Below are 12,315 nucleotides of genomic sequence, written 5' to 3' on the forward strand. Positions count from 1 at the left end.
TATGACAACCATATGACATATAAATTCTCTATGGCAGAGAATGCGAATAAATTAATTGACACTGTATTTTGTATACCCTCGACCATATACAGCATGGAGGGTATATTAAGTTTGTAATTCATCGAAATAATAATTTTAGACATAACAAGGCGTATAAATTTTTGATCAGCGTAAAATTCTAAAACGATTTAGCCCTGTCCGTCCGTTCGTCCCTCCGTCAGTTGTAATCACGCTAGAGTCAAAACGAATAAAGATACGAAGCTAAAATTTTGCACAAGTCTGTCTTTTCTCTGCAGGCAGGTCAAGTTCGAGGATGGGCTATATTGGTCCACTATATTGTACAGCCTCCATATAATCGTACCCCTCGATATTCGGTGTTTTGATGATTGTAGCCAAATTTTTCAATGAAATTGTCTGAAAAAATACACAAAAGGAATTCCTTTTGGGTACTTTACCCCCCGGAAGAGTATTGTCTACATAGGTCCTCGATATCGTATAGCCCCCATACAACGGTACCTCCCGATATTCGGTATTTTAATAATTTTAGCTTCATTATTCACCGGAATAGTTTTAAATTTGGTATTTGAAGTTCGTAATGGATACTACAGCCTAAGACAGAAAATTGTCTATGCATATCCACGTCTTCGTATATCCTCGATATAACGGTACCTCCAAATATTCGATATTTTGACGATTTTAGCGACTTTATTCACCAGAATTGTTTCAAATTTTGATTTTGACGTTTCTAAGAGGTACTACAGGTCCTCGTATAGGCTCCTTATATCAGTACTTTCCTATATTCGGTATTTTGATGATGTTGGCTACATTTTGTCAATGGAATTGTCTAAGAATCTATACTAGAAGTTCTTTCTAAACACTTTATCCCCTGGAAGAAAAATGCCTATACAGGTCTATGATATCGTGTAGCCCACATACAACGGTACCCCACGATATTGCATATTTTGACGATTTTAGGAACATTATTCATCGGGTATAATGGGTACTACAACCTATGACAAAAAATTACGTATGCAGGCCCACGTCTTCGTATAGCCTCTATATAACGGTACCTCCAAATATTCGGTATATTGGTTTTATAAATTATTATTTATTCATTATTCACAGGAGTTGTTACAAATTTCGTATTTGAAGTTCCTAATAGTTTCTACAGTCTGTGACAGAAAATTGTCTATGCAGGTCCAGGTCTTCGTATAGCCCCCATATATCGGTACCTCCCTATATTCGGCATTTGGACGATTTTAGAGACATTATTCACCGGAATTGTTTCAAATTTCAATTTTGAACTGCAATCTACGACAGAAAATTGTCTATGCAGTTCCAGGTCTTCGTGTAGGCCTCATATCAGTACGTCCCTATTTTGTCCGGTATTTTGATGATTTTAACTACATTTTTTCAATGGAATTGTCTAAAAATCCATACTAGAGGTTTTTTCTAAACTCTTTACCTCCTGAAAGGTATCGTATAGCCCCCTTACAACGGTACCCCCGATATACGGTATTTTGATATTTGATTTGAGGGACATTATTCACCGGAGTTGGTTCAAATTTCTTATATAGAATTCATAACGGGTACTACAACCTATGACAAAAAATTACTTATGCAGGCCCACGTCTTCGTATAGCCTCCATGTATGGTACTTCCCAATTTTCGGTGTTTTGATTTTATTAATTATTATTTATTCATTACTAACCGGAGTTGTTACAAATTTCGTATTTAAAATTTGTAATGGGAACTTCAGCCAATGACAAAAAACTGCGTATGCAGGTCCACGTCTTCGTTTAGCTCCATATAACGGTACCCCACGATATTCGATATTTTTACGAGTTTAGGGATATTATTCATCCGAGTTGTTTCAAATTTCGTATTCAGAATTCGTATTGGGTACTACAGCCTATGACTGAAAATTATCTATGCAGGTTCAGGTTTTTGTATAGCCCCCATATATCGGTACCTCCCTATATTCGGTATATAGACGACTTCAGAGACATTATTAACCGGAATTGTTTTAAAATTTTATATTTGAAGTTCCGAATAGGTAGTACCTCCCTATATTCGGTATTTGGACGATTTTAGGGACATTATTCACTGGAATTTTTTTTAAATTTCGATTTTGAAGTGCAATCTATGACAGAAAATTGTCTATGCAGTTCCAGGTCTTCGTATAGAAGCCTCCCTATATTTGGTATTTTGACGATTTGGTATTTATATTCACCGAAATTGTAGGAAATTTCGTATTTGAAGTTCCTAATAGGTACTACAGCCTGTGACAGAAAATTGTCTAGGTCCAGGTCTTCGTATAGCCCCGATAAGACTCTAACTCTCTATATTCGGTATTTTGATAATTTTACCTACATTATTCAACGGATTTTTGTTTTTTAAATTTCGTATTTGAATATTGTAATGGTTTATGACAAAAATGTCCTGTGCAGGTCCATGCCTTCGTATAGATCCCAATATACGGCTATATTCGGTATTTTTAAGATTTTAACATAATTTTTAACGGATTTTATGTTTTTGAAAAGTTTGAAATTAGTTCCAAATTAGTGGAGGGCATTCAAAGTACGGCCCGGCCGAAATTTCTTCTATTTTACTTGTTTCTTTGTTTTTTTTTTTTGGAATGTCCAAATTTATTCCATTTTTAATGTATGTTTTTAATTTAAATATTTTTTAATTAAGCAGTGTTTTTATGACAGTGAACTTGAAAGAAAAAGAAAAGAAATCAAGAGTATTTTTTAATCTCATCATAGATTTGAAAAACAAGGGAGGGGTGTTTTTTCACCAACTTCATTTCCGTACCATCATACGGAAACTGGTCATTAAAAACAACTTTCTTTTGTATAAAAAATAAAAAATTTGTTAATAAATATATTAAAAAAATTACTTGGAGATGCCGGGGATCGAACCCGGGGCCTTTCACATGCAAAGCGAACGCTCTACCACTGAGCTACATCCCCTACAAAGTATGTGAACATCATTGCAAAATAATTAATCAAACGTAAAGATATTTTGCATTGCAATTGAGTGTTGAACAAAATGGTGGTGGATTTTCTTGTTGCTTGCTCAACAGGGTTACCAATATCAGTTAAAATGCGCCATTAAACGGAAATAATTGTTATTTCTTGTCGTTGATAGATTATTTCTGCCTATCATGGTAATAATGTCAGTGGATGGTTATGTGTGGCGGTAACAAACGTTATAACACAAGCAATATCTGATATGGGGAATATTTTTATATCCTCCACCTTGGAAAGGAGGGTATATTAACTTTGTCATTCCGTTTGTAACATCCTTAAATATTCGTCTTAGACCCCATAAAGTATATTTATTCATAATCAGCATAAAATTCTAAGTCGATTTAACGATGTCCGTCTGTCTGTCTGTTGAAATCACGATACAGCCCACATTATTTGACGTAGAGTGCCAAAATTTAGCAGAGCTATTTGCATTGTGTCTAGGATGGTTGGTATTGAAAATGAGATATATCGGTCCACGTACTGGTATAGTCCTCATATAACGGTACCTCCCGATATTCGGTATTTTGATGATTTATGCCACATTTTTTCACGGATTTGTCTGAAATTTGGTATTTGTTGGTCATAATGGGTTCCAGCTCCGGTGGCGAAACATTGCATGTATGGGTCCATGATTTGGTATAGCCCTATATGACGGTACCTGCCGATATTCGGTAATTTGATGATTTTGGCCACATTTTTTCATGGATTTGTCTGAAAATTGGTGTTTGTGGGTCATAATGGGTCCTAGTTCGTGTGGCGAAACATTGTAATTATAGGTCCACGTTTTGGTGTAGCCCCCATATAACGGTACCTCCCGATATTCGGCATTTTAATGGTTTTTGCCACATTTCTTCTAATGTTTCTTTTACCCTAAGGTGGAGGGTATTAAAAGTTTGGCCCGGCCGAACTTAATGTTTTTTTACTTGTTTTGTACTTAAAATGTCGGGATAAAAATATTTTTAAAATAATCAATTGGAACAAAAGATTTTTTTAATCAATTGCTTGGGTGATATTGTGTTCATCAGAATAGGGTAAATGCTCCTAAGGTTGATGTGTGCCAATATTCGGTATTCTTTGCCGTTGCCATACATTTGGTCTGCTGGCCAAAAAATTGTTATCGGTAGTCGCGTGTTAGCATAAACGATCTGAAAAATAGAGCACTTCGAGAAAGAAATACTATTTCTGAAAGTTTGCAAACTCTTGCCGAACAAATTTCTTTTTTCTTTCAAAAAAAAATTTTTCTATTGATCAGCTATTGTTTTAATATCTGGAGAGTTACTTTTGCAAGTTTAAAAATATTTTTTTTTGTTGGAAATTGGAAGTTTATTTTTATGGTCATCGTTTAGTAGGTGAAATAGACAATAACATTTCTGTTAGACAAAAGTCAAATTTTCCATTAAACCGTGAATATTTTTATTTTCTGACCGTTACGTAGATGCCGATAGTAAATATATCGGATATATATAGCGAAATATATATAAAAAGGAGGGGGATGTTAGCTAGAATTTGTATATCTCAGAATGGACCACTACTTTTGTGTGAAAAAATACCAACATTACTTACAGACGAATTCCGAAATACACAAAAGGCGAACTTCTGGCTTTTTGATGCTGATTTCGTTGACAATTGTAGCCAAATGTCGTAGACAAGCAAATCATATAGATGAGTCTAAATTTGGAGATACAGAGGGGCCTTTTGCATTTGGAGATAATCGCAGAATATTTAGGGGTATAAATTAACCAAAAACAATAATTTTCCTGATCACACAATTGAAACAAATCGACACGGAATCTTGTGTTAGAAGAGAGTTGAGGACAGGGAAGAAGTCTAGCATTTTGGATGACCATTGAATTATATTTAACTGTAAAATGGACCACAACAACTTGCAGCACGACGGAATGCGTAAATATTGGCAAATGTGCCTGTTCAAAAAGCTAAGGGTAATATATGGACAGTGCTCTATGACATAATTTCAAAAGCCAAAGGGGATTTCTAACTTATTGTAGTGTTGTTGGGTATTACATGGTCGGCCCTGTACGACTATAGCCTTTGCTTACTTGTTTTTTGTTTAAGCTGATTTCTAGCAGGTTTTTACAAGATTCCGCTTTTTCATTTTCAGTTTTCATATAAACGAGAATAAAACTACCTTGCTCTCTAAGGAGGAAGTTGCCGAACAATTCTTGTAAGAAAAGTAACCAGACAGACCTTATGTGTTGAGGGCACATTACGTTTCCGACTCAGTTTGGAACTCTCCACAATACTGACTAAAATTTGGTTCATTATCATAACAGGTCTTCAAAATTTGTGGGACTGAAAATGGAATTGAATTGTAAAATCTAGTTCATTTCAGTGACCACTTCACCTATTTATTACTGTTCTTTTGGTGAACTAGGTGGTGGTGATGATTTACCGACAGTATCCAACGGAGTTGTTTGAAATTTCGCATTTGTAGTTCCTAATGGACACTACCGTCTATGTACAGGGTTGCCCATATTCGACGGATCCATCTGGCAACGCCATAACTTTTGACAGAGGTGTCACATCGCTTAATGACATAACGCGTTTGAGGCGTCAGTCCAATCAGATTTTTACCATGAACCAATACACGCCTCGTGAGCGCTCTGAAATAGTTGAAATTTATATTCAACAAAGGAAGTCAATTGTGAAAACTCAACGTGCTTTTAAAACATTAAAAATGTGAGAAGTGCGCCTTCTTAGAACACCATTAAGCGTTTATACGAAAAATTTTCGACTGGTAAGGCTCTTTCTAATCCGAAGAGGCTATATAAAAGTCGACCAAGGCGATCGGCCGAGAATATCGCTGCCGTACGAGCCAGTGTTGAGAGGTCCTCAGGAACATCCCAAAAACGCCGTTTTCAGCAGTTGAGCATGGCTCGCTCCACTTTAGAACGGATTATTCGCATTGATTTGCATTTGTTCTCGTACAAAATTCAATTGACGCAATGGAAGTTGCCTGCGGACAAGCCTCGTCGATTGGAATGGGCCCAAAGGGCACAAAGGTCCGTCGAATATGGGCAACCCTGTATAACCCCTATACAACGGTACCTCCCAATATTCGATATTTTTTATGATTTTAGACACATTATGGACGAGAATTGTTTCAAATTTGGCATTTAAAGTTCGTAATGAGTACTACAGCCTTTGGCAAAAATTACATATGCAGATTAACGCCTTCGTATAGACCACATAGAGCGGATAATTTTTCTTTCAAAATTTTCGATTCCAAAATTGGCTTGACAGTGTGGATTTCAACAGTTGTGAGTTTTATTTGATACATACCCAATGGAGCTAAGATCCACTGGTTTCATTATATCTAAACATGCTTTTAGATGACCTTGACACTCGAAACCGATTTCAACTAAATAAATCAAATTAAAATATGTCAATGACATTTATTTAATTACTGTGGTCTCTTTTTTTTTGGCAATTTGCTCTTTAAGATAATATAATTTTAAAAACAAACCTAAGGATATTTTTCCAATGCGAAATAATAAATGCAGACATGAATTGAATTGTATGTGTGGATGTGCATAGAAATTTGAATAAACATTCAAGTGTTTGCATATTTTTTGTGCAATGTAAGTGATACTGTAAAGAATGACAGAGGCTAATTTGACACCTAGCAATGCCTTAATATGGGCCAGAATTTCTGAAAGAAGAAGAATCAGGAGCCCAATTCGCTTTTTTGTATAAAATTTAATTTAATATTCGAAAATTATCTATTTTCCAGCCTCCATAAAAACCATATATGTGCCCTGATAGTGTCTACGATAATCCAGTTTATGACCCACTTACACGGCTACATACTAAGTAAGAGACCACTTGATGAATGGACGAGGATATATGCAATGATCCCTATTCCATGTGTAAATATATAAGAACTACTGTATGGCTGCAATTAGGTTAAGTTAAGATTAGTTTAAGTATTACTTAAGTGAAAATACAGGGTGAAATAAAAAATCTGCAACAAAGTCAAACGCCATAATTTTAACATTTTTTTTAAAATTTTATTGAATTAAAGCAAAGAATGTCGGAAATAGCATCAAATTTTAGAATAAATTTAGATTCGTTCGAATTGGTCACTTTTGGCACGAATTATGGCTTTCAAACGGCCAATGAAACCGTTACACGCTGCTCGAATGTTGCTCTGTGGTATTTTGGCCCATTTCTGGCGAAGCGACACTTTGAGGTGATCGACACTTTGGTATTTTTTAAGTGCCAACCTTGCTTTTCAAAATACTCCAGACACAATAATCCACCGGATTGGTATCCGGAGATTTTGTTGGCCATTGTGCCCTGGAAATGAAGCGAGGAACCTCATTTTGTAACCATTCTTGGGTGGCGCGTGCTGAGTGCGATGGTGCTGAGTCCTGTTGGAATGTCCAACAGGCAAAAATGTTTGCGTGCCCAAATCTGTAATACACCCTCCAGAATATTTTCACGATAATATTCGACATTTATTCTGATGCAACGGACGATTAATACGAGCGGGGAGCGACCATATTGCGATATTTTCAGCTCACGATCCATTTTCGGCCACTGCGACGCGGTTTTCGATCAAGTTGCTTCTTTACTTTTCGAACCATTTCTGCTGATGTTGATGTTTTCTTCCGCCCACTTCCTTAACGTCGGGGTACGGTACCAGTCACTGGAATAATTTTAACAGCTGTCGGATGAGTGGCTTAGGAATGACAGCAGTCTGAAGTTGGTTACAGTTTTTTCATCTAATCCTGTATATTCTTGATCAGCATTTAATTCTATGTCGATTTAGCGATGTCCGTCCGTCTGTGGAAATCACTCTAGCTTTCGAACGAAATGAAGTAGGTTGATACAATTTTACTCAAATGTGTAATATGTGTGCAGGACTTTTGGTATTGAAAATGGGTCATGTAGGTTCAAGTTTTGGTATAGCCCCCATATAATGGTACATCACTTTTTTCGGTATTTTGGCGATTTAAGCGACATTTTTCACCGGAAATGTTTCAAATTTGGTATTTGAAAGTTATAATGAATAGTACAGCCTAAGACAGAAAATTGTCTGTGCAGGTCTACGTCTTTGTATAGCCCCCAATATAGCGGCACCCCCGATATTTGGTATTTTGATGATTATTCGCCGATTATTTTTTATCCAAGTTTCGCATTTGAATATTTTAATGGATAATAAAATAATAATATTTTAATGGATATAATTGCCTATGCAGGTCCACTTCGTGGTATAGACCCTAATATAATAGCTACATTTGGTATTTTTAAGATTTTTTTAAGAGATTTTAATTATTTGAAAATTGCCAAATTCGTTCCAAATGGTGTGTTGATTATTAAAAGTTAAATAAATAAAAAATGGTCCTTATAGACTTCGGTCCGGGATTGGAAGTGGCTCATCAACCCGAGACCTTGATAAGTACTCGAGACACGGGACAGGGTTTTTGCGCTCAGGATTCGGGATGGATTCAGTGCGAGAGACCTCTATAAGTGCTCAAGCCAACTACAAGGATATTCAAAGCTACTTTTGCAAGAGACCTTTATAAGTTCTCAAGCAGACTACAAGGAACTAGCATACGGTTGCGAGAGACCTTAATAAGTACTCAAAACTGACTACAAGAGTCTGGGATACTGTTGCAAGGGATCTTAATTGGTACTCAAGCAGACGGCTGCAAGAGACCTTAATAAGTACTCAATCAGACTACAAGAATCTGGGATACTGTTGCAAGGGATCTTAATGAGTACACAAGCAGACGGCAGAATATTAAAGGATACGGTTGTAAGAGACCTTAATAAGTACTTAATCAGACTACAAGGATCTAGGATATGGTTGCAAGGTACCATAATAAATACTCAGGCAGACTACAGGATATTCCAAGATACGGTTGCAAGAGACTCTAATAAGTACTGAGGCAGACTACAAGGATCTAGAATACGGTTGCGAGAGACCTTAATAAGTACTCAAGCGGACTACAATAATTTAGGATACTGTTGCAAGGGATCTTAATGAGTACTCAAGCAGACGGCTGCAAGTGACCTTAATAAGTACTCAAGCAGACTACAGGATATTCAAGGATACGGTTGCGAGAGACCTTAATAAGTACTTAAACAGACTACAATGATCTAGGTTGCAAGAGGCCTTAATAAGGTTGCAAGAGGTTTTAATAAGTACCCTAGCAGACTACAGGATATTCAAGTATACGGTTCCAAGAGACCTACAGAGACTACAAGGATGTTCTAGGATTACCACCGGGATTCAGGGATTAGAGACTTGGATAAGTACTCTAAGAAAAGGTGTCAAGGATAAATTTTTAATTAAGCACTTACCGAAGTTGGTTTTGTCACGTTCAAGGTCTTGTACTGACTGTCTCGATTCTGCCATCGACTTCCCTTTTATACCCGGCTCCACCACGTGTTCGCGGTGGAAAAACAGGAAGTTGTTTACAAAAATTTGGTTATCACAATAACATTACACGTGGTCATCACCGCCAATGGTAGTGATGAGTGATGCTGTCTGTTGTTGTGATAAAGGTTCTCCTTCATTGAGTGTGGTTGCTCGCTAGGGTTCGGCTGGGCAAATTGCGTTTTGTGTGGGCAAAAATTACGAAGGTGTTTTGCCGTCACACGACACTCGAGCCGAGAGGAAGTGTTTCTTTTCTCATTTTTAAATTTGGTCCTTCGTAGTCGTTTCTTTCTGAAAATTCCTACATCAATGCAAATATGTTAAAATAGGCCCTTTTATATAACTTATATGCACAATTTTTAACCCTCAATTCCAAACCTCGTCTTTTTCCACATTTCTACGATAATGCCTCTTTTTGCATCTCCAGTCATGTCGTTTTCATTTGACATTTTTCAATATTATTTTATTGCACATTATTGCAGAATCTTGCAATGGAAATATTCAAATGTTGTTGCAATTGATTTTCGCACAAATATTTCTAAGCTATTTTGACACTTCTTAATTAATTCTCGGTTTTTGTTTTGTTAGATTCCAACACTTTTATTACTTATTTTGTGTCATGCCATCCACAAAAGGTATGAAAGGTCCTTTGCTTGATTTCCATACCGAGTCACAGTTCAAAGCAGCAAAAAAAAATGTCAACGAAAAATTTTGAAGAAAATTAAATAAATGCCAATTTTATAGAAGACCTTAAGTCGGAGTCTTAAAAGATGATTGTCCTTAGACTATCATGGAGAATAATAACAATCAAAAACAGGATATTCTTAGAGAGACCAGCATTTCGTAGCAAACACAGGATACTCGTATGTGTTGTCCATGTGCCTGTCTTCTCGGTCTTTAAAATGTTTGTTTTGGCTAAGTTTTGTAGTTTGCATTCGTTTTGCTTATTCTTCCATGTCTTTCGTTTTCAAACTATTTTCTTTTTTATGCGAACGAAATGAATTTGTAATGCAAATTTTCCTTTTCAAATCATTTAGGACTGGTATTATTTTCAGTTTAGAGTTTTTTTCAGTTCGGAGAGGCTCTGCAATGGAATGGTAGGCATATTAAGCTTGGCATTTTATTTGTAACATCAAAATGATGAATTTGTATCATTTTTAATAATTTATATATGCGATCTCCAAACGCAAGTCAAAAAACGAGCTTCAGGAAAAATATCACAATATTAAAAGCTGGAAATAACATCAGGATTTTTGGGCTGGACAAATTACCTTTGTATTATCTTTAATGATTCAATTAACTACTGTTGGCATGAGAACTAAGTACTGTCCAGAGTTAGGAGAATGAACTAAGGCCATCAAAGTGATCACCGTATGCAGAAAGGGCATGTATCCAAGTTGAACTACAGACAAGGAGGATCTCCCATATGGAGATCTTAATTGTCAGTTATTGTGAATTAAATTCAACCTTGCAACTCATATAATTGCGCGGCGCCCCCTACTTTTCATAATATGTAGCCTAGTGTAAATATCGATTAATGACTTCTATTTTTTAGTAATTCTCGAATATTAAAGAATAATCTAGAATTCCATTCCATTTCAGAACCATCTAGAATAAGCTTATATAAGCCGACCGAAAGAGAAATATGTATTCTACGTTTAAATAACGTGTGTGTCCCGTACAAACCGAAAGCTCAAGTGTTTTATTTCAAAGTGGTGACAAAGTGTTAAGCACAGAGTTAAAGCGAAAACCTTGATGAATTTTTCTCAAAATTTAATGGGAAAGGAGGACTTTTCATGTATGGCGGTGAGAAAATCTAGAAATTAATAACAAATATTTTAAAAATACATATTTTCCAGCTTCAATAAAATATGACAAGTGTAGAAATCGGTGATCTTGTGGGAGTATAAAGTTGTGTGGGTAATACACTCGTATATCGATGCGCTCAGTAGATATGAAAGACCACTTCTGGAAATTCTTATAAGAAAAAGCTTTGTTTTGAATCTAACCTAGAATTCCAGTACTCTTGATAACAGGATCCTAATGGAGGAGATTGCAATGTGGGAAAGGAGGATTTGGTCTGCGTAAAAGGTGAACAATAAATATAAATGGAATTTGTAGACTATAACCCAAAAGGAATGTCTATAATGGATAATGCTGTTAAACTTTTTAAAAAAACCATAAAGTGGATGAGCCCGTTGTATAAGACCACACCAAAACGGGAACCTCTATAGACAATTTTATACTTCAAGGATTGTCATCTACAAATCTTCTAAAATACCGAAACAATTTCGTGTTTAAATGTGACTAGGATTATCAAAATACCGAATATAGGTGGGCATCGTTATATGTAATCTATAGGAAAACGTGGACCTAAATATTTATTGTTCTGTCACCGGAGCTAGAACCCATTGCGAACTACAAATACCAATTTTTAGACAAATGTGACAAAAATCATCAAAACACCGAATATGGGAAGGAACCGTTATAAGGAGGCTATACCAAAACCTGGACCTGTAAGTATATATTTCGCCACCGGATCTAGAACCTAGAATGACCTGCAAATGCCAATTTTTAGACAAATCCGTGGAAAAATGTGTCAAAAATCATCAAAATACCGAATATCTGGAGGTACCGTTATATGGGAGCTATACAAAAATCGTGGACCTATACACACAGTGGTGAACCATCTGAGCTAGAGCCCATTAATGACCTGCAAATATCCATTTTTAGAAAAATACGTGAAAAAATGTCACAAAAATCATCAAAATACTGAATATCGGGAGGTAGCGATATATTGCGGCTATACCAAAACCGATATATCTTATTATCAATACCAACCATACTAGAAACAATGCAAGTTTTTGTTCCAAA

General features: G+C 36.0%; 1 long non-coding RNA gene and 1 other non-coding gene across 2 annotated transcripts in view; both read right to left on the reverse strand.

Moving 5' to 3' along the window:
• LOC131804580 (uncharacterized) overlaps positions 1-12,315 on the reverse strand; it is a 134,570-nt gene that overhangs the window by 20,211 nt on the left and 102,044 nt on the right. The gene's annotated exons all lie outside the window — the stretch shown is intronic.
• Positions 2,904-2,975, reverse strand: TRNAA-UGC (transfer RNA alanine (anticodon UGC)). The gene has a single exon. It is a non-coding gene; the product is annotated as a tRNA-Ala (tRNA).

The sequence above is a fragment of the Musca domestica genome, unplaced genomic scaffold (genome assembly GCF_030504385.1).
Source record: "Musca domestica strain aabys unplaced genomic scaffold, Musca_domestica.polishedcontigs.V.1.1 46, whole genome shotgun sequence".
NCBI classification, from domain to species: domain Eukaryota; kingdom Metazoa; phylum Arthropoda; class Insecta; order Diptera; family Muscidae; genus Musca; species Musca domestica.